This window comes from Salmo salar, chromosome 09 (genome assembly GCF_965601325.2).
Source record: "Salmo salar chromosome 09, fSalSal1, whole genome shotgun sequence".
In the NCBI taxonomy this organism is placed as follows: Eukaryota; Metazoa; Chordata; class Actinopteri; order Salmoniformes; family Salmonidae; genus Salmo; species Salmo salar.
The window spans coordinates 75,515,060-75,536,169 of record NC_138299.1 but is presented as its reverse complement, the minus strand read 5'-3'; the positions used below and the strand labels follow the sequence as shown (position 1 = coordinate 75,536,169).

At 45.2% G+C, this 21,110-nt stretch overlaps 1 long non-coding RNA gene across 1 annotated transcript in view; it reads right to left on the bottom strand.

The window, feature by feature from the left end:
- LOC123744641 (uncharacterized) overlaps window positions 1-21,110 on the bottom strand; it is a 68,317-nt gene that overhangs the window by 7,403 nt on the left and 39,804 nt on the right. The window contains exon 3 of the long non-coding RNA XR_006771046.2: window positions 7,969-8,100. This is a non-coding gene — a long non-coding RNA (uncharacterized LOC123744641). The remainder of the gene's footprint in view (window positions 1-7,968; window positions 8,101-21,110) is intronic.

Here is a 21,110-nt window from a genome sequence, read left to right as displayed (position 1 = left end):
CTGGTTGGGGTATGCACGTATGGTCACTGTGGGGACGACATCATCGATGCACTTATTGATGAAGCCAATGACAGATGTGGTGTACTCCCCAATGCCATTGGAGGGATCCCGGAACATATTCCAGTCTGTGCTAGCAAAACAATCATGTAGTTTAGAATCTGATTCATCTGACCACTTTTTTTATTGATCTAGTCACTGGTGCTTCCTGTTTAAATTTTTGCTTGTAAGCAGGAATCAGGACGATAGAATTATGGTCAGATTTGCCAAATGGAGTGCGAGGTAGAGCTTTGTATGCATCTCTGTGTGTGGAGTATAGGTGGTCCAGAGTTATTTTCCCTCTGGTTGCACATTTAACATGTTGATAGAATGAGGTAAAACTGATTTAAGTTTCCCTGCATTAAAGTCCCGGCTACTAGGAGCACCGCCTCTGGGTTAGCGTTTTCTTGTTTATCTTGTGGCATAATACAGCGCATTCAACGCTATCTTAGTGCCAGCCTCTGACTGTGGTGGTATGTAAACAGCTACAAAGAATATAGATGAAAACTCTTTCGGTAGGTAGTGTGGTCTACAGCTTATCATGAGAACTCGACCTCAGGCGAGCAGTAGCTCGAGACTTCCTTAGATATCGTGCACCAGCTGTTGTTTACAGGAGGCTGCTGAGGGGAGGACAGCTCATAATAATGGCTGGAACGGAGCAAATGGAAAAGCATCAAACAAATGGAAACCATGTGTTTGATGTATTGATACCAAGCCACTGATTAGTGGATGGTTTAGAATGGTCTCTTCACTCAGGTCTTCTCTATGAAGGGTTAGTGGTTGGTTTAAAGTGGTCTCTTCACTCAGGTCTTCTCTATGAAGGGTTAGCGGTTGGTTTAGAGTGGTCTCTTCACTCAGGTCTTCTCTATGAAGGGTTAGCGGTTGGTTTAAAGTGGTCTCTTCACTCAGGTCTTCTCTATGAAGGGTTAGCGGTTGGTTTAGAGTGGTCTCTTCACTCAGGTCTTCTCTATGAAGGGTTAGTGGTTGGTTTAGAGTGGTAATGCTATACAGATTCCTCCCTCTCTTTCCATTTCTCTCTCTCTCCTCTCTCTCTCTCTCTCTCTCTCAAACACCACAGGGCCCTCAGCAATCAATCACTGACATGACTGTATTGGGGAAGTTGAAAAAGGAGGATATAGAACAAGTTCCTCAAATAAAATGTCAATTTTAGATGTCAAATTGGACCTCAAATATGAATGAGATTATCTGTCTCACCATTTCATTCCAAACGTACAGTATATGTTGAAAGTTTGTGAACTGAGCCGCAAGTATTTTGTGTCTATTTTAGGATGTCAGCAACACCTGTTAGTTAGACAGAGAGACAGAATGCTCACAGGCCAGTTTGATAGGGATTTAGGTCAATGATGACTACTAATACTTACTATCTACGTATTTTGGCCAGTTTGAAGACACAATTCATGAAAGTAAAATCAACAGTGAGTTTGCAGTTTCAGTTGTTGTATTTTCTCCCAGCCCACATACATCCCAGGAGGACGGAGTGGGGAAGAGAGGGGTACAGAGGGGGAGAGGGGTTGTCGGGAGTTTTGGGGGTGCATGGAGTATTTGGGGCTGACTGGATATATTTAGCCCCCAGCCATACGCACCCCACCCCTCCACCCCTCATCCTATTCCTCTACCACCCCTCTCCTCTCCTCCCCCTGGCTTTGTGCGCCCTGAGTCCACTCCTCCCCCTTTTGTCACCCGGCCATTCCGCTTTGGTTAGCACACACAATGGCTGCTCAGTGCTCAGCCTCCTGACGCTGCATTCTGCCTGAGCACCGGGGAGCAGGCTGAGGGAGGCGTGTGGGAGGCAGAGGGGCTCCTGCAGGGGGGACGGGGGGTGACAGCAGAAGCAAATCCCATGTGACTAAATGCCCCCTCGTCACCTCTCACTACCATCACCATCCAACTTCAGCCCCCATGCCCCATCCACAGTTCCACACATATGGGCCATAAAAAAAGTGTCATTGGACCAGAGCACGGCACAGTCCAAAACAAAAAGCTCAACTCAGCTAGTCAAACAAACAGGTGTCTCCCATGGCTGGCTATCTGCATGGGTGTGTGTTGTTGTAGTTGTTTTAGCCAACTAGCTTCTCAGACAGAACATGTAGCCACCCCCATCTACCTGTGTGTTCTCTTCATCATATATACGCAGTTGGGCACACATCCCAAATTGAATGTTAGGACCTGGCTTCAAACATTTCTGTCTGAAAATTAATCCCCAACTTTCACCAATGTGAGTGTAAATTGGGACAATTAAAATGGACTTTAAACGTTTTTATCAAATATTTCCCTGGAATATTGTTCTTGTAGGTTTAACTCGATGTAATGTCTGTTTCCCTATCACAAACACTTGTTCAATTGTGATTTAAACAAATATTTTTCAGCATATGTCATTGTGTAAAAACTACAAACCATATTTTTTATATTTATTATAGCCTGCAGTGTGTGATTTTATTTTTTATATATATTGAATGTTGAAAATGAGCAATTGTCAGTTTGAGAAAAAGTTGCAAAAAAGCATTACGAAGAGTTAGGTGGCTTCTCTGGTATAGGTAGGACAGGGGTATAGAGGTGTGAGTGTGTGAGTGTGTATGTGTAAAAAGAGCTAAGGGGGGTCCGTTGGAGTTTCAAAGCCCCTGCTTGTTCACCCATATTTCACACCATGGTGACATCTTAAAGCCTAGACAGGCCTGGTTGCTTCGCCCTCTCTTTCACTTTCTGAGGAAAAAAGGGGAATTGGGAGGTCGGGGGGGGGGGGGGGGTGGCAAAATATATGCAAATGAAAACCAGAGGGGATACGAATTTTATGGGTTTAGAATTTAGTTCAGCCAACCTGAATAATGAAATGTCTGAACAAAAAACCCAGCCCCCCCCCCCCCCTCCCCCCATCTCCCAAACTCTCTACCTCTCGTTCCCACCCCCACCTCAGGCCTCGTCTCTCCTCCCTCCTGCCAAGTTCCTCACATACGAGGAGCTCAGTACATCCAAACTCTCATTAGGATCTCCTTACTGGCCAGGGAGAGGGAAGGGAGTCACGGGCGGGGAGGAGAGGAAGGGAGGAGGAGGGGAGAGAGGGAGAGAGAGGAGTGGGGGCCAGCGTACCTGATCAGGCAGAACATGTGGCTCCTGATTACGACACTATTTTCTCAGCAGGTCCCCCAGCCTCATCCTGGGCCTGTGAATATAGAGCAGAGGCCCAGCCAATTGCCTTAGCACTGCCTCTCGCTGTCTCTCATTGCCGCTCGCCTAATGGCAGAATTAAGGCCGTATAGAGTGATTTCATCAGCCTTTGTGGTTTTTCTTTCAAAGAGAATACTTTTTTCTCCTTCTTCCAATAGCTGTATTGTAGTGTGGGGGGTCTGGCGTGCATGGGGAGTGAGCGAGCAGTTCTACATGACTGAACATAACGTTACAACAGGTGGGGAATAGACCTAGAGCGACGCTGCTACGACGATTTTAGGGAACATCATGGCTTGATATGATCTACATGTGTTGAAGTTATGAGGCTGAACTCCAAAACAAAAGGTTTATTAAGGAAACAAAGCACAACGTATATGATCCATGTGATTAGACTGGTTACCCTGTGGTTACCCTATATGGTCCTCTGTTCTACACACCTGTTCTACCTACATATCTGATGAGGTTACTGTAGTATTCACTAAGCTGAGCTGAGCTGCAGCACCAGATTGTATAGAGGACAGGCATGTTTAGGGTTAATTGGGTGTTAGCTGTCCCTTCATATAGATTAGTATTGACACAAACCCAGAAAGGTTACGTTATGGGACAGCTTTAAAGACCTGCCGTATCAATCCTCTAAACTCCTTCCCTCTCTGTCAAAGGACATTACATCCCGTCTACATAATGTGATATATACACAGACCGCCACCCATTGTCTTACCCCCTCTACCATCAGTCCTATTAGCCAACGTACAATCATTGGATTACAAAATGTATGAGCTCCGATCAAGGATATCCTACCAATGGGACATTCAAAACTGTAATATCTTATGTTTCACCTGAGTCGTGGCTGAACTATGACATGGATTACATACAGTTGGCGGGGTTTTCGGGCCATCGGCAAAATAGAACAGCTGCCTCCGGTAAGACAAGGGGTGGCGGTCTATGTATATTTGTAAACAACAACTGGTGCATGAAATCTATTATTAAGGAAGTCTCAAGGTTTTGCTCGCCTGAGGTAGAGTATCTCATGATAAGCTGTAGACCACACTATTTACCAAGAAAATGTTCATCTATATTTTTCGTAGCTGTCTATTTGTAGCTGTCTACACAAACCATTGCTGGCACTAAGACGGCACCCAACGAGCTGTATAGGGCAATAAGCAAACAGGAAAATGAGGCGCTCCTAGTGGCCAGGGACTTCAATACAGGGAAACTTAAATCCATTTTACCTCATTTCTACCAGCATGTTGAATGTGCAACCAGAGGGAAAAAAAACTCTAAACCACCTTTACTCCACACACAGAGATGCGTACAAAGCTCTCCCTTGCCCTCCATTTGGCAAATCTGACCATAACTCTATCCTCCTGATGCCTGCTTACAAGCAAAAACTAAAGCAGGAAGTACCAGTGACTCACTCAATAAGGAAGTGGTCAGAGAACGCAGATGCTAAGCTACAGGAATGTTTTGCTAACACAGACTGAAATATGTTCCGGGATTCTTCATTGAGGAGTACACCACATCAGTCACTGGCTTCATCAATAAGCGCATTGATGATGTCGTCCCCACAGTGACCGTACGTACATACCCCAACCAGAAGCCATGGATTACAGGCAACATCCGCACCGAGCTAAAGGGTAGAGCTGCCGCCTTCAAGGAGTGGGACTCTAACCCGGACGCTTATAAGAAATCCCGCTAGGCCCTCCAACGAACCATCCAACAGGCAAAGCGTCAATACAGGACTAAGATCGAGCCATACTACACCAGCTCCGACGCTCGTCGGATGTGGCAGGGCTTGGAAACTACTACGTACTAAAGGGATGCACAGCTGCTAGCTGCCCAGTGACACGAGCCTACCAGGTGAGCTAAATAACTTCTATGCTCGCTTCGAGGCAAGCAACACTGAAGCATGCATGAGAGCATCAGCTGTTCTGGACGACTGTGTGATCACACATACTCTTAAAGGTCTTCCTTAGCCGTAAGACCTTTAAGCAGGACCAGACGGATTACTAGGACGTGTACTCTGAGCACGCAGTGACCAACTGGCAAGTGTCTTCACTGACATTTTCAACCTGTCCCTGACCGAGTCTGTAATACCAACATGTTTCAAGCAGACCATCATAGTCCCTGTGCCCAAGAACACTAAGATAACCTGCCTAAATGACTACCGACCCATAGCACTCACGTCTGTAGCCATGAAGTGCTTTGAAAGGCTGGTCATGGCTCACATCAAAACCATTATCCCAGAAACCGTAGACCGACTCCAATTTGCAAACCGCCCCAACAGATCTACAGATGATGCAATATCAATTGCACTCCACACTGCCCTTTCCCACCTGGACAAAATGAACACCTATGTCAGAATGCTATTCATTGACTACAGCTCATCGTTCAACAACATAGTGCCTTCAAAAACTCACCACTAAGCTAAGGACCCTGGGACTAAACACCTCCCTCTGCAACTGAATCCTGGACTTCATGATGGGCCGCCCCTAGGTGGTAATGGTTGGTAACAACACATCTGCCCTTCCTGTATTCCCTGTTTACACATGACTGCATGGCCAGGCATGACTCCAACACCATCATTAAGATTGCCCAATAACACAACAGTGGTAGGCCTGATCACTGACAACTTTGAGACAGCCTATAGGGAGGTCAGAGACCTGGCCGTGTGGTGCCAGGATAACAACCTCTCCATCAACGTGATCAAGACAATTGTGGACTACAGAAAAAGGAGGATCGAGCCCGCCCCCATTCTTATTGACGGGGCTGTAGTGGAGCAAGTTGAGAGCTTCAAGTTCCTTGGTGTCCACATCACCAACAAACTATCATGGTCCAAACACACCAAGACAGTCATCAAGAGGGCACAACAAAACCTATTCCTCAGGAGACTGAAAAGATTTGGCATGGGTCCTCTACAGCTGCACCATCGAGAGCATCCTGACTGGTTGCATCACCGCCTGGTATGGCAACTGCTCGGCCTCCGACCGCGTGAAGTGCGTACGGCCCAGTACATCAAAGAGGCTAAGCTTCCTGCCATCCATGACCTCCATACCAGGCGGTGTCATAAGAAGGCTCAAAAAATTGCCAAGGACTCCAGACACCCTAGTCATAGACTGTTCTCTCTGCTACCGCACAGCAAGCAGTACCAGAGTGCCAAGTCTAGGTCAAAAAGGCTTCTTAACAGCTTCTACCCCCAAGCCATAATACTCTTAAACAGTTAATCAAATGGCTACCCAGACTATTTGCATTGTCCCCACTCCACCCCCCATTTTTACGCTGCTGATACTCTCTGTTTATTATCTATGCATAGTCACTTTTCCTCTACCTACTGTACATATTACATTGACTCTGTACCCGAACCCCCTATATACAGCCTCGCTACTATTATTGTATTGTTGCTCCTTAATTATCTGTTATATTTCAATTTTTTCCCTTAAAACTGCACTGTTGGTTAAGGGCTTGTAAGTAAGTGTCACGGGTGTCGTAAGGATTAGACCAAAACGCAGCAGGAATGTGTATACTCATCTTCTTTTTAATAGGCAGAAAGAAGGAAAACCGAAACAAAACACACGTATACAAAAACAACGACGATAACAGTCTTGTCAGGCACACAGCTAAACAAGAAACAACTACCCACAAAATCCCATAGAGAAACACCCCTCTTATATAGGACCTTCAATTAGAAGCAACTAGGAGCAGCTGCTTCCAATTGAAGGTCAACCCAACAAACACCACATAGAAATAGACATACTAGAACATAACCCAACAAACCCCGAAACACTCTAAACAAACACCACTCTTAAAACAGAACATAGCCCAACAAACCCCGAAACACTCTAAACAAACACACCCCTGCCCTTCCTGACCAAACTACAATAACAAATAACCCCTTATACTGGTCAGGACGTGACAGTAAGCATTTCACTGTAAGGGCTACACCTGTTGTATTCGGCGCATGTGACATATTACATTTGATTTAATAACACTGGCCCATATCAAAAGGCAGCACTTGGAAATGTGCTGTTTAATAGAGTCCCCCTCTAACCCTCAGAAGACCCCAATCCTTCAGCTCTATGGGCTGGATTTAAGGTCTGCAGGTGCATGGGCTAAAAAGGAAAGAGTGGAGAGGGTTGAGGGGAGAGAGGGGGGTGAAGAGTGTGAAACTGAATGGTCAGAGGGGAAAAGGGGAGATGAGAGGGAACACACCCCTACACCCCTTCCCTCCTCCTTTACTCTCTCCCTTTAACCCCCCTCGCTCTATACCTCCCTGCTGCCACACGAGAGAGAGAGTGTGAACTGTGAATGGTGCCGCCTGGTGCTACCAACCCTTCCTGGGCGCAGGGTGGGCAGGCAAGCAGGGGGAGGACAGCCATGCGGCAAGGAGCCCCTTTCTGCCCAGCCACCAGAGGAGCAGTAATGACAGTGGGACTGCAGCTGTGCTCACTGAGGCCTGTGATGGCCTCTGCACCTCACCACACTCCCAAAACTAACTCCCCTACCCCTGGTCCTGCCTCACAAACACCACTCAACCACCGTGAGCTCCCCTAGCACCAAACCACCATGATAGGATCATGCTGTCAGATCGAGTTGGGGTCAAATCCATTGGACATGGAATTTCTTCATAGGAGAGTAAGTCTGTTTTTGGATTGTCAGGAATTTAGATGGACTCAACCATAGATTTGGTATGGGAGTGAGAAAGGGAAGTAGACCAAAGCCCTTGTCAAACCCTGAGTGGGCCTGTAAACCCACCTGTCAGGTAGTAGGGTACTCCAATGTTGCTGCTGACCTGGAGAGGGCTTCTCTGGGTTGGGTGGAGGATTTCCTCTGCTTCTCTTCAAACCTACATCTCCAATGGGGTTTACATGGCTACCTGTGAACAGACTAGATCACACAATATCCTGATAATTTAATGTAATAAACACAACGTTTTATGCCAAAAATATTTGCAAGCACAAAATATGCAATCCTAAAGGCAGACATCATTGCCTTATCCACAGACCCAAAAGACCCAGCAAGCACATAATGTTCTGAGAACCATATGTTTCTTAAAGCTTGGTTGTCCTATGGTCATTTTGCATACAACCTTGCCACAACTTTCTGGGAATGGTGAGGGTTAGTTACTTGGCTTTGGAACATTCATAGCACATTTAACCTCTATGGGCTAGGTGGGACGCAAGCGTCCCACCCGTGGTGCACTCCATCAACAGCAGGTGCATTTCAAGAGCGGCAAATTTGAATCCAAATAAATGTCAAAATTCAAATTTTTCAAACATACAACTATTTTACACCCTTTGAAAGATAAACATCTCCTTAATCTAACCACGTTTTACGATTTCAAAAAGGTTTTACGGCGAAAGCATAAATTTAGAGTATGTTAGGACAGTACATTTACAAGAGTTGTGTGTAATGTGTTGTCAATTCAAAGACAGGGTCACCAAAACCATAAAACCAGCTAAAATGATGCACTAACCTTTTACAATCTCCATCAGATGACACTCCTAGGACATTATGTTAGACAATGCATGCATTTTTAGTTCTATCAAGTTCATATTTATATCCAAAAACAGCGTTTTACTATGGCATTGATGTTGAGGAAATCGTTTCCCTCCAATAACCGGCAGTCAAGTCAGCACCACAAATTAAATAATTAAAATTAGAAAACATTGGTAAAATATTATATTGTCATTTAAAGAATTATAGATTTACATCTCTTGAACGCAATCAACTTGCCAGATTTAAAAATAACCTTAATGGGAAATCACACTTTGCAATAATCTGAGCACTGCGCCCAGAAAAATACGCGTTGCGATACAGACTAGACGTCATGTTGGGGAGATCTAAAATCGAAAATACTATGTAAATAATCCATTACCTTTGATTCTCTTCATCAGATGTCACTTCCAGGTATCACAGGTCCATAACGAATGTAGTTTTGTTCAAAAAAGCTCATCATTTATGTCCAAAAATCTCCGTCTTGTTAGCACATGATCTAAGCCCGCCGGACTTCACTTCATGAACGAGGGGAAAAAATATATTTACGTTCGTTCAAACATGTCAAACGTTGAATAGCATAAATCATTAGGGCCTTTTTTAACCAGAACATGAATAATATTCAAGGTGGACGAATGCATTCTCTTTTATAACGTATTGGAACGAGGGTACCCAACATGAACTCGCGCGCCAGGTGTCTAATGGGCCATCATCGTTCCATGGCTCTTGTTCGGTCAGATCTCCCTCCAGAAGACTCAAAACACTTTGTAAAGGCTGGTGACATCTAGTGGAAGCAATAGGAAGTGCCAAAATATTCCTCAGCCCCTGTGTTTTTCAATGGCATAGGTTTAAAGGTAATACAACACATCAGGTATCCACTTCCTGTCAGAAAATGTCTCAGGGTTTTGCCTGCCAAATGAGTTCTGTTATACTCACAGACACCATTCAAACAGTTTTAGAAACTTTAGAGTGTTTTCTATCCATATATAATAAGTATATGCATATTCTAGTTACTGGGTAGGATTAGTAACCAGATTAAATCGGGTACATTTTTTTATCCAGCCGTGCAAATACTGCCCCCTAGCCCCAACAGGTTAACCTCTTAAATGTAATGGCAAAATGTAGATTTCCACCTAAATAGAAATACCCAAAAGTATCTGCTATTCATGTGTAATTACATGATTCTGACATGCAAAAAAACGTGGTAAATTTGGAAAGACGACATCTGGGAAATTGTGAGGAAATGATCAGAAGATAGGAGTTCAGAATACCCAAGATCAAGCACTCACAAAATAACAGTTTTTTGTTTTTTTATTTTTTGAAAGTCATCTTTCATTGACAAGGTATAAGTGGATTATTGATGACTAGAGGTGGAAACACATCAGATGGCTTCCATAACATGTGAACAATATCAGAAAAAAATGGGATTGATAGACCTAAGAACTAGAAATGGCCAGATGTTTTAGTAAGTGGTGTCAGGTGTGGTCACTGGACATTTCCAAGTCTCTGAGCCAGGAAGCAATAGTTCACATCATGCATATAAGGTCCTAGGCCTTGCTTTGTCCCACCCAGGTCAACTGCATATCACTGGAAAGCGTATCTCATTGGCTACAAGACTGTCAAGGTGCATAGTAGCCAATCCCCTGTGTAATGGATGCCTACAGCGTGTAAGCAGGCAACATCATATATTTTTGATGGGCAAAGTCACTAGGCGATGGGCTAGATTTGTTCCTACCAACCTAAGGATTAATTGGATACCCCAAATGTAGCTGGAGCTCAAACACAGACCAAATCGAAGCTTACCTTGTAAGATGTTTGCTGTTTGGTGAAAACGTTGTGTAAAATAAACATTTTGACTCTCGGAGCTGGTGATCATTAACGGTAGGACACAGGCAGACAAATAAGATATCCTCATGATCTGTGGAGTCCCGGCTTTCGGTGTGTATCAATGTATTATGTGTTTATTTTGTTTATGCTTCATAACACTAACCAGAATGTAGGTAGCAGCCATCTTGAAATGAGGTCATCGGCCCTTATACATCCGTATGCCCATATATGGTAGTAAGACACACAAAAGATCTGAAGGCACCAATCAATAGCTAAGACACTCAGCTTTCTGCAGACACCCTGCTTTTGCAGATAGGGGCTACCGTTCTCATACCAGACTGAATTACATTTTTTTTTATCTAATAGGGACCACAAATATGGGGACTTTACACTTAAGAGGTTTTAAGTAACTTTACAAAATAAACATTTTCTTGGTATTTCATTAATTTAACAGAACGTTTCCTAAAAGTTCTAACACGCTTACATTTAATTTCAATTTTGGTAATGTTCTAGGAACGTTCTCCAACTGGTTTGACATGGGAGATGTTTTCAAATAGTTCAGAGAACGTTAAGAAAACTTTGTTCTGTGGGAATTTCAGTACTTAAGCAAAAATGTTTCCTACAGGTTTCCTCATGGTTCTATTTAAAGTCATGTTCGTAAATTGTTCCAAGAACATTAAGAAAACTTTCCATAAAAAACACAAGAATACTTTAGTAAAGTTCAGAGAACATTCTAAGAATGTTATTTAAAAACATACATTCCGTTCTCAGAATGTGGGAAAAACTTTAATAACGTCCAGACAACGTTGTAATAATGTTATTTAAAAGTATGTACATTCAGTTCTCAGCATCAACAAAACTCTCTCTATCCTATCTTGTTAAGTATGTTGGCAGCACCCACTAATTGGCCACACCTGATTTTAATCTTGATTGTTTCCTTTGAAATGGGATCTGGTTGGGTCCTGGACTTTCTGAAGGGCCGCCACCAGGTGGTGAAGGTAGGAAACAACATCTCCACTTCGCTGACCCTCAACACTGGGGCCCCACAAGGGTGGATGCTCAGCCCTCTCCTGTACTCCCAGTTCACCCACGACTGCGTGGCCATGCACGCCTCCAACTCAATCATCAAGTTTGCAGACGACATGAGTAGTGGGCTTGATCACCAACAACGACGAGACAACCTACAGGTGAGGGCACTCGGAGTGTGGTGTCAGGAAAAAAACCTCTCACTCAACATCAACAAAATAAAGGAGATGATCGTGGACTTCAGGAAACAGCAGAGGGAGCACCCCCCTATCCACATCGACGGGACAGCAGTGGAGAAGGTGGAAAGTGGTAAGTTCCTCGGCGTACACATCACGGACAAACTGAAATGGTCCACCCACACAGACAGCGTGGTGAAGACGGCGCAACAGCACCTCTTCATCCTCAGGAGGCTGATGAAATTTGGCTTGTCACCAAAACTCTGACAGACTTTTACAGATGCACAATCGAGAGCATCCTGTCAGGCTGAATCACAGTGCATCACCGGGGGCAAACTACCTGCCCTCCATGACACCTACAGCCCCCGATATCACAGGAAGGCCAAAAATATCAAGTACAACAACCACCTGAGCCACTGCCTGTTCACCCCGCTATCATCCAGAAGGCGAGGTCAGTACAGGTGCATCAAAGCTGGGACAGAGAGACTGAAAAACAGCTTCTATCTCAAGGCCATCAGACTGCTAAACAGCAATCACTAACTCAGAAAGGCTGCTGCCTACAATGAGACCCAGTCACTGGACACTTTAATAAATGGATCACCAGTCACTTTAAACAATGCCACTTTAATTATGTTTACATATCTTACATTACTCATATCACATGTATATACTGTATTTTATATAATCTATTGCATCTTGCCTATGCCACTCGGCCATCGTTCATCCATATACTTATATGCACATATTCTCATTCACCCCTGTAGGTTTGTGTGTATTAGGTAGTTGTTGGGGAATTGTTAGATTACTTGTTAGATATTACTGCACTGTCGGAACTAGAAGCACAAGCATTTCGCTACACTCTCATTAACATCTGCTAACCATGTGTATGTGACCAATACAACTTGGTTTGATTGAATAGACTAAAATGAACAGCTTTGTATGCAGAAAAAAACATGACATGCTAGTGTCGTACTGGTGGCTCGGTGGACTTATTCCATAGATATAGAACAAAAGATTATTGGTTCTAATCTCCCTGATGCTGTGTAACAATAAAAAATATATGTTTTTACATGATTGATGTCTAATGAAATTAATGTGTTATTAAAAGTCATATTGAAACATTAAGTGAAAGTTTAGGAAGTTATTCAAAAACCTCCAAATAACCTATAATTTCTGTTCTCAGAGCGTTAATAAAACCTCCCAGGAAAGCTTTCACGGAACCAGAGTAAACCTCCCTGCAACCTAAAAATAAACGCTCACAGAAAAGGCAAAATGTTCACTTCTGGTGAAACCAAAAATATACGTTCTCACAACTTCCAAGGAACCAAATGTGCTAGCTGGGGTGTGAGTCACACGCTCGCTTAGACAGTAGCATAGTGCCACAGAAGAGGTAGCAGTAACTACAGAGGGTAAAAAATGATATTTAGCTGCAAAGTGGAAGGACAACTGAAGTGGCTTAGTTACTGCATCTTTTGAACTCTGTCAGAAAAACTGTATTAGTCACCTGTTTTAACCGTTACGACACATGCGGAGGAGAAGAGAACACACCTGAGGGACAGGAATAACAGGCCACTCCAGCAGCAGCAGCAGCACGTCGGACACATCGGACACAGTGGCACCACACAAGAGCAAAGGAGTGTCAAAAGGGCCTGACTAACCAACATCTCCTTATCTCCATCTCTAATCCCCTGCCATCTCACCACCACCTTCTCCTGCTCCACAGCTACTGTTTACAGGTCGGACAAGTCAGGGGGAATGCCGGCTTGACTGGTGAAAGTAGACCTCTCTTTCAAAGAAAAGTCCTGGGCTGAGCACAGAAGAGTTATACAAGAGAGGGGTTGGAAAACGATGAGAGATTCCAATTTACATGACAACTTAGTAAAACATTTTTTTTTATTACTCATTCAGCCCCTAAATCACTCTGCTCCCCCGCTTTTTCCCTTCTTTAGCCTGTGCTATTAAATCCCCATCTTGACCCCTGACCTGGGGCCTGGGCCATAAAGAGCCCCTCACGGGTCACAGGCCTGATTGTAGCATTTGAATATGAAATGGCCTCCATCCGTCGGGCATGGAAACAGCCCCCTGCTCTGAGACTCCTGAGACACAGGCTGACCCCCAGGAAAGAGGGGCTCCCGCCGTTCAGATCAGCTCAGCAGTCGCGGGCACAGCCACTCTCTATCTCAATTTAATTTCATTCAAGGGGCTTTATTGGCATGGGAAACATATGCTTACATTGCCAAATCAAGTGAAATAGATAGTAAACAAAAGATAAATAAATAATAAAAATAAAAACCGTTACATTATAAAAGAATAAAGACATTTCAAATGTCATATTACAAATCAAATTGTATTGGTCACATACACGTGTTTAGCAGATGTTATTACGAGTGTAGCAAAATGCTTATGCTTCTAGCTCCGACAGTGCACCAATATCAAACAAGTTATGGTGTTGTAACAATGTTCAAATAGTAATAAAAAAAAAGACTAAAAAAAGGGGGAAGATAAACATAAATATGGGTTGTATTTACACTGGTGTTTGTTCTTCACGGGTTGCCCTTTTCTTGTGCCAACAGGTCATAGATCTTGTTGCTGTGATGGCACACTGGTATTTCAACCAATAGATATGGGAGTTTATCAAAGTTGGATTTGTTTTCAAATTCTTTGTGGGTCTGTGTAATCTGAGGGAAATACATTTGGCAGGAGGTTAGGAAGTGCAGTTCAGTTTCCACCTCATTTTGTGGGCAGTGTGCACATAGCCTGTCTTATCTTGAGAGCCAGGTCTGCCTACGGCGGCCTTTCTCAATAGCAAGGCTATGCTCACTGAGTCTGTACATAGTCAAAGCTTTCCTTAATTTTGGGTCAGTCACAGTGGTCAGGTATTCGGCCACTGTTCATTCTCTGTTTAGGGCCAAGTAGCATTCTAGTTTGATCAGTTTCTTTGTTAATTCTTTTCAATGTTTTAAGTAATTATATTTTAGTATTCTCATGATTTGGTTGGGTTTAATTGTGTTGCTGTTCTGGGGCTCTGCGTGGTCTGTTTGTGTTTGTGAACAGAGCCCCAGGACCAGCTTGCTAAGGGGACTCTTCTCCAGGTTCATCTCTCTGTAGGTGATGGCTTTGTTATGAAAGGTTTGGGAATCGCCTTTTAGGTGGTTGTAGAATTTAACAGCTCTTACCTGGATTTTGATAATTAGCGGGTATTGTCCTAATTCTGCTCTGCATGCATCATTTTGTGTTTTACGTTGTACACAGAGGAGAAAGAGAGGGGTTATTTGAATATGAGACAAGAGGCAATTTGTGTTAGCGTGACAAAGAACCCACCATCTCCCCTGATTGGTGTCACAGCTCAGGCACTAAAGTCATGCAGGCCCCCTGGGTGGGGTGATGTGGGGAGCACTGGCATATTTATGCATCTGAGGTAAAATATTGGAGAGGACAGGAGGGCGGGGAAGGACCTGTCATCAAATTTGAAGAGCTGAAGTGTGCACAGCTACTAAATAGATAAAAGTTTGCATTTCTTGAAGAACTGCCCAAGACTTAAACCACACTCACTTTTTCCTAAAATGGAAATAAAGCAGACTACACCTCACTGCTTTGACAGGTGAGAACTCCAGGCCAAGCCCACATTAACAAACGCATGATAGCCTTGAAAAAAGAGAAGCCAAGGAAGGTTTTGGGAAGATCTAACGCACTCTAACCCTCCAGAGCGACTGAGCTGTGCTTTGACTTTCCTTATCTTCTATCTCCTGCTCTCCGTCTTCCTTCATGTCCCATGTCTCCTGCAGGTGAACCTCAGCCCTGGCCATTTATGTACAATCCACGTCATCATCTGACCCCATGAGACTGGCTGTATGCATACTGTCACCAAGATGGAGGAGATGGATAGGGCTCCGGAGCAGATTAACTGTGGCTGAACCAGCTTTGGGAAAGCCACTTGCTTAATGACACGGTCCTAGAAACAACTGAGACAAGACCAAAAGGAGAAGATGGAGAGAGTGAGAGAGGTCACAGCCCTCTCCAGACAAATTGTGGGCAGGCTAATCTGGGCAGCCCTGCCAGGACACACCTCCAGCCGGCCAGGAGGGAGGGAGAGAGCACTGTCTAACTCACAATGGCAACTAATCAATAAGTGACAGAGTCAGTCAGAACTGAACGTGTCCCAGCTCCCCCCACGTTCTCAGTGTAACCAACGCTCCCCTCCCGGCAGGACAAGGCAGGAGGTGTCTCCCATAAACCCCTCACAGATCAGATCAGGGTGGGAACTTTATCCCCCTCCCAACCCCGCTGCACAGGACTTAGTGTGGGGGTCAGGTGTCTGTGGAGGAGGGTGTATGTGTGATATGTGTGTGTGTGTGTGTGGGGGAGGGGGGCTTTGTGTGGTTATGGGTTTTGAAGGGGGGGGGGGGGCTTTGTATGTATGTTTGCACACGTGTTTGTGAGAGGTTGATGAATGGAGGGGCGGCATGGGTATTGAGTTTGAGACAGGTTACAGCCAGCAGCTTAATGAACACTGATCTGACAATACCAATATGATCAGGAGCCATCTTATGGGGCTAAGTCGCCGCGAGGCCATTGTGCGTCTGTCAATCTGTGTTCCTTCTCACTGTCCCCCAACCACCACTAATCAATATCGGTGGCCTAGATGAGAGTCTGCCCCCTCCCTCCTACCTCCATTAACCCCTGTGCCCCAATCACTGCATTGTCACTGCATTGTCCCTATACAGTACCATTTTCAGATAGTTGTCACTGGACATATGACATATGTACCTAGAGTGTAACTTACACACACTTGGACCCGTTTTCTAGGCTCTCAAGACGGGTCAAGTAGGGTCAAAGGATTACTTCCTGCTCTTGGTGAGTAAGGTGAAACCCCACTACACGCTTTAGTGTTGGTAGACAATGTGAAATAGGACAACAAATGAATGTGGCTTACAGAACTGGACCATCTTCAGGGTTGGATTTCACACTGGAGAGGTTGCCCTCAACACCTCTGTTATTATCACTGACGTACATGACACATAACCGTCGGTATGCTATGTCATTTCTCCATACGGGTATCCCTCTCGGCTGTATGTATGTGTCATCCACCAATCACATACAGTCATCTTCCCAAAAGTTCAAGTGAACCTCAACAACAGGGCTTCATGGAACACGAGCCCAAAAGAATCCCTGTAGGGAGAACCCTCTACAAATATCCCCTCGCTAGAACAACAACCACCAGCACCAGCGAATACTACCTTTCTAGCCCTGCGTGTGATCTGTGTGTTTTCTTTTGGGACAAAGGAACTGTAAAACCCGTCTCCTATTCACACGCACCTGCTGTGCTAAAACAAACAGTGCTGGGGATTCAGACACCTTAATGGATGAGCCGACCATTATGGACTAAGTCTGGGTAAACCAGGCCGTGGGTGCTGGGTTGTGTTGACGTACGTACGCTTGGCTCAGGGGATAGAGACGGGGATGGGCACAGGCTAGGTGCTGGGTGTTGTCGAGGAAAGGTAACTCTAGTGTGGCACCTAAGGTCACCTGGCTGGCAGCCTGGCCACCTGGCTGGCAGCCTGGCACGCCCCCACACTGCTGAGTCATAGGTGAGGCATGTAAAAACACACATTGGCAGCGGGTAATATGGAGAGGAGATACTCTGGTCAGGCCTGCTTTCATACTATTTCTGAGTGGGCAGGTTTAAAAGGGTATGTTGAGTATAGCATGCCAATTGAAGTTATAAATCTATATTAAATTCATAAATAACGTTAGCCGATTTCCCTTTCTGTTTTCATTCATCTACTTCCTGAATAGAATTGACATTCACCCCAACCCTGAGTGAGTGGATATTAATGTTCACTCAAACCCAGATATCTCTTCATTCTGAGATTCCACACGCCTTATCAGGTGAAGACGAACAATATCAGCATCTCAATCAAAGCTGTTGGACAACAATCCTCGATTACACAAGATTGCCATTCTACAAGAATGCCAATGGTTTCGCCCTGTTAATTAAAGAGAATGCCACATTCAGAAAGTGGTGCAGGCCTAGACAGATACGCTTAATTGAAAAACAAGTACAATTATTTATTTTTAACTTGAATTCTTTCAAGGAACCCTTCCCTGACACACGTCTTCACATTTATACCTAAAACCTGTCCAACGTCTATAAACCTTTCATTCTAATAATTTACCTTCCTACTGACATCAATGGAAGTCATTTGGTCCTAAGGCCCGTCTCTGATTTGGAAGTGGCGGTGGCTTTGAAGCCTCTCCCACTCTGGATTCTTTGTGGTTGTGCAACGCATGGTGATACAACCATAAGCTGTAATTAACAAGAGACTTTATGGAGCACGTCTGTTTGGCGGATCGGTGCTGATATCCTCCCAGGCAGGGGAGTATTGAGTCGGTGAACTAAACAAATCGGATGAGAAAAGAGAGGGAAAATAACATTTCCAGTGTATTGACTGAGGCCTCTCTGTCAGTCAGTTAGGGTCAGTGTGAGTGGACGACACTTGAGCGGATGAGGCCTGGCTGAAGAGGAAAAGAGAGAGAGAGAGGGATGGATGGCTCTCAGTGGGTCAACACCAAAGCCCTGACCCCAGGAGGATTTGATGCCATTTTCCCACGCAGGGAGCCGACCTGAGAGTAGCTTGTTAACAACATCTGCCCCAGTTCAGGGAGATTAACCCCCCCCACACACACACACACACACACACACTGACTGACTTGACACACACAAATACACCCCTCTCTGCTGGCTGTGAGTCTTGACGGTCCCGCACGAGTGTCACCACTCCGGACAGGCCTGCCTCAAGCTGGACATACAGGGTGCTCCAGGTCAAGCCAGCTGAGCTCAGAGGGGAGGGCCTCCTGGAGAGCCCAGCCACAGCAGATCAATACCAATACAGCCTGTGCCTGCTTCTGGTCTGGAATGCAGCCTGACAGACAGACTGAATTGAACATCTCATCGGAGTTTCAGTCTCACTGCAACGGTCACCTACTGTATATGGCACAAAACCAACCAGATTTCCTTCTAATTATGTGTGTTTATTTATGGAAAGAGGTGTGTCCTGATAGGTGTCCATGGAGACCGAGAAGGCGTGAGATGTCTCAACGTCAGTCAGTCTGTCTGGCACAGATTTGGACAACTTTTCCACACATCACAATGACGTGGACAGAACCTTCTAAAACACCCACTCGTATTCCATCACACCATCTAGTTCACATAGTGGGACACCCATTTCACTTGTTATAACGGCATGAAAAAAACTACAGGAAAAACACACAGTATATCAATGTAAGTATGACACTGAAGCGCTGCAACACACACATAGGGAAACATATGTAAGTGGAAGGGTATAAAAAAAATGCTCAGAAAAAAAGTATGAGACAGAAGCTCTATGATACACACACACACACACACACACACACACACACACACACACACACACACACACACACACACACACACACACACACACACACACACACACACACACACACACAGGGAAACAATCATTTACCAGGGTTGGGGTCAATTACATTTAAATTCCAGTCAATTCATAAAGTAAACCAAATTCCAATTCCAAATTTTCTTAATTGAATAGCATTGGAAGAGAATTGGAATTTCACTGTACTTCCTTAATTGACTGGAATTGAAATGTAATTGAACTCAAACTGAGCATTTAAACACACAATCACAAGCACCACACAGAAGCAGATAGAACCCTCTGGGAATCCACTGAATCCGTGTTCTACAGGGGTATAATTAAGTTCGTTTTTGGAGAAGGTTAAACAAACAGGCCCAGTGAGGTCATAGGCAGATGGATGTGGGGATATGCCCGCACTCGCTGAGTGGGCACAGTGCTCCACATGACAGGCCCTGAGAGAGGCCCTCTGGGTGCTGCTCAGCGAGAGAGGGGAGAGGAAGGGGTGGAGGAGGGTTGTGTGTGGGGGGGGGTTAGCTACTGAGGGTTTAGCTACTGAGTTACATGGTTTTAGCCATGTTTTAAGTGTCCTCGAGAGAAGCAATACAGATCATAGGAAGTGGGATCTAGGAAGTTACATACATTGGAAAACAAAGCTTAAGACTCAGTGCAGCAGTAAGACTTTGATAACTGTTGCATCATATTTCCTGTAGGGCCTTGCTATCCTAATGAAGAAGTACCACAGAGCTGAACCCTACCCGGTTATCAAACAAACTATGAGGGCTGAGCCTGGAGGCCGCTCCACTCGGGCGTCACATACCAACTGACTGATCTAGAACATTTTGACAGACGGCACAGAACCATGACTCTCTCTGACTCTGACCCAGTGCAAACACCTCCGACATGGCCAAACCGGGAAGGGAAAAGCTGCTTAATTGCAAAAAAATGACTTGGAGAGGGTGATTAGCTGATAGGCAGCCGCTAGCGTACTAGAGTGACATAAGACCCTGTCAGTGAATGCAGGGAGGTCCGGATAATCTTTCCCTCCACAAAGGTGCATGGGGCTAATCCAGGCCGCTGTGCTGAGCTCTGGATCAAATCCTACAGGGAGTGTGGGAAGGCCAGCCAACACTCTGGCCCTCTTGGTGGCCGGGGTAGCCTATCCCAGGGTGCTTTGCAGCAGTATAGGCATACCCGCTGAGAAGGGTCTGACTGCAACCCGCATCCAGGGAAACCCCAGGGAAGAACCGCTCAGGGAAGAACCGCCCAGGTTAACCAAGCCCCCTCTTGGTTCTCATTCTATTGGCTCCTGGCTACTTCCTCGTTCTATGGGTCGACTGTAGCATTGTAGCTAAGCCTAACCCTTTTCCTAACCTTAACCTCATTCTCAACCTGCTACGTCAATTATTCTCAACTGCTGCGTTAGTTCTCCTCACCTGCTGCGTTAGTTCTCCTCACCTGCTGCGTTAGTTCTCCTCACCTGCTGCGTTAGTTCTCCTCGCCTGCTGCGTTAGTTCTCCTCGCGTGCTGCGTTAGTTCTCACCTGCTGCGTTAGTTCTCCTAACGTGCTGCGTTAGTTCTCCTCACCTGCTGCGTTAGTTCTCCTCGCCTGCTGCGTTAGTTCTCCTCGCCTGCTGCGTTAGTTCTCCTCGCCTGCTGCGTTAGTTCTCCTCGCCTGCTGCGTTAGTTCTCCTCGCGTGCTGCGTTAGTTCTCCTCGCGTGCTGCGTTAGTTCTCCTCTCGTGCTGCGTTAGTTCTCCTCACGTGCTGCGTTAGTTCTCCTCACCTGCTGCGTTAGTTCTCCTCACGTGCTGCGTTAGTTCTCCTCACCTGCTGCGTTAGTTCTCCTCACCTGCTGCGTTAGTTCTCCTCACGTGCTGCGTTAGTTCTCCTCACCTGCTGCGTTAGTTCTCCTCACGTGCTGCGTTAGTTCTCCTCACGTGCTGCGTTAGTTCTCCTCA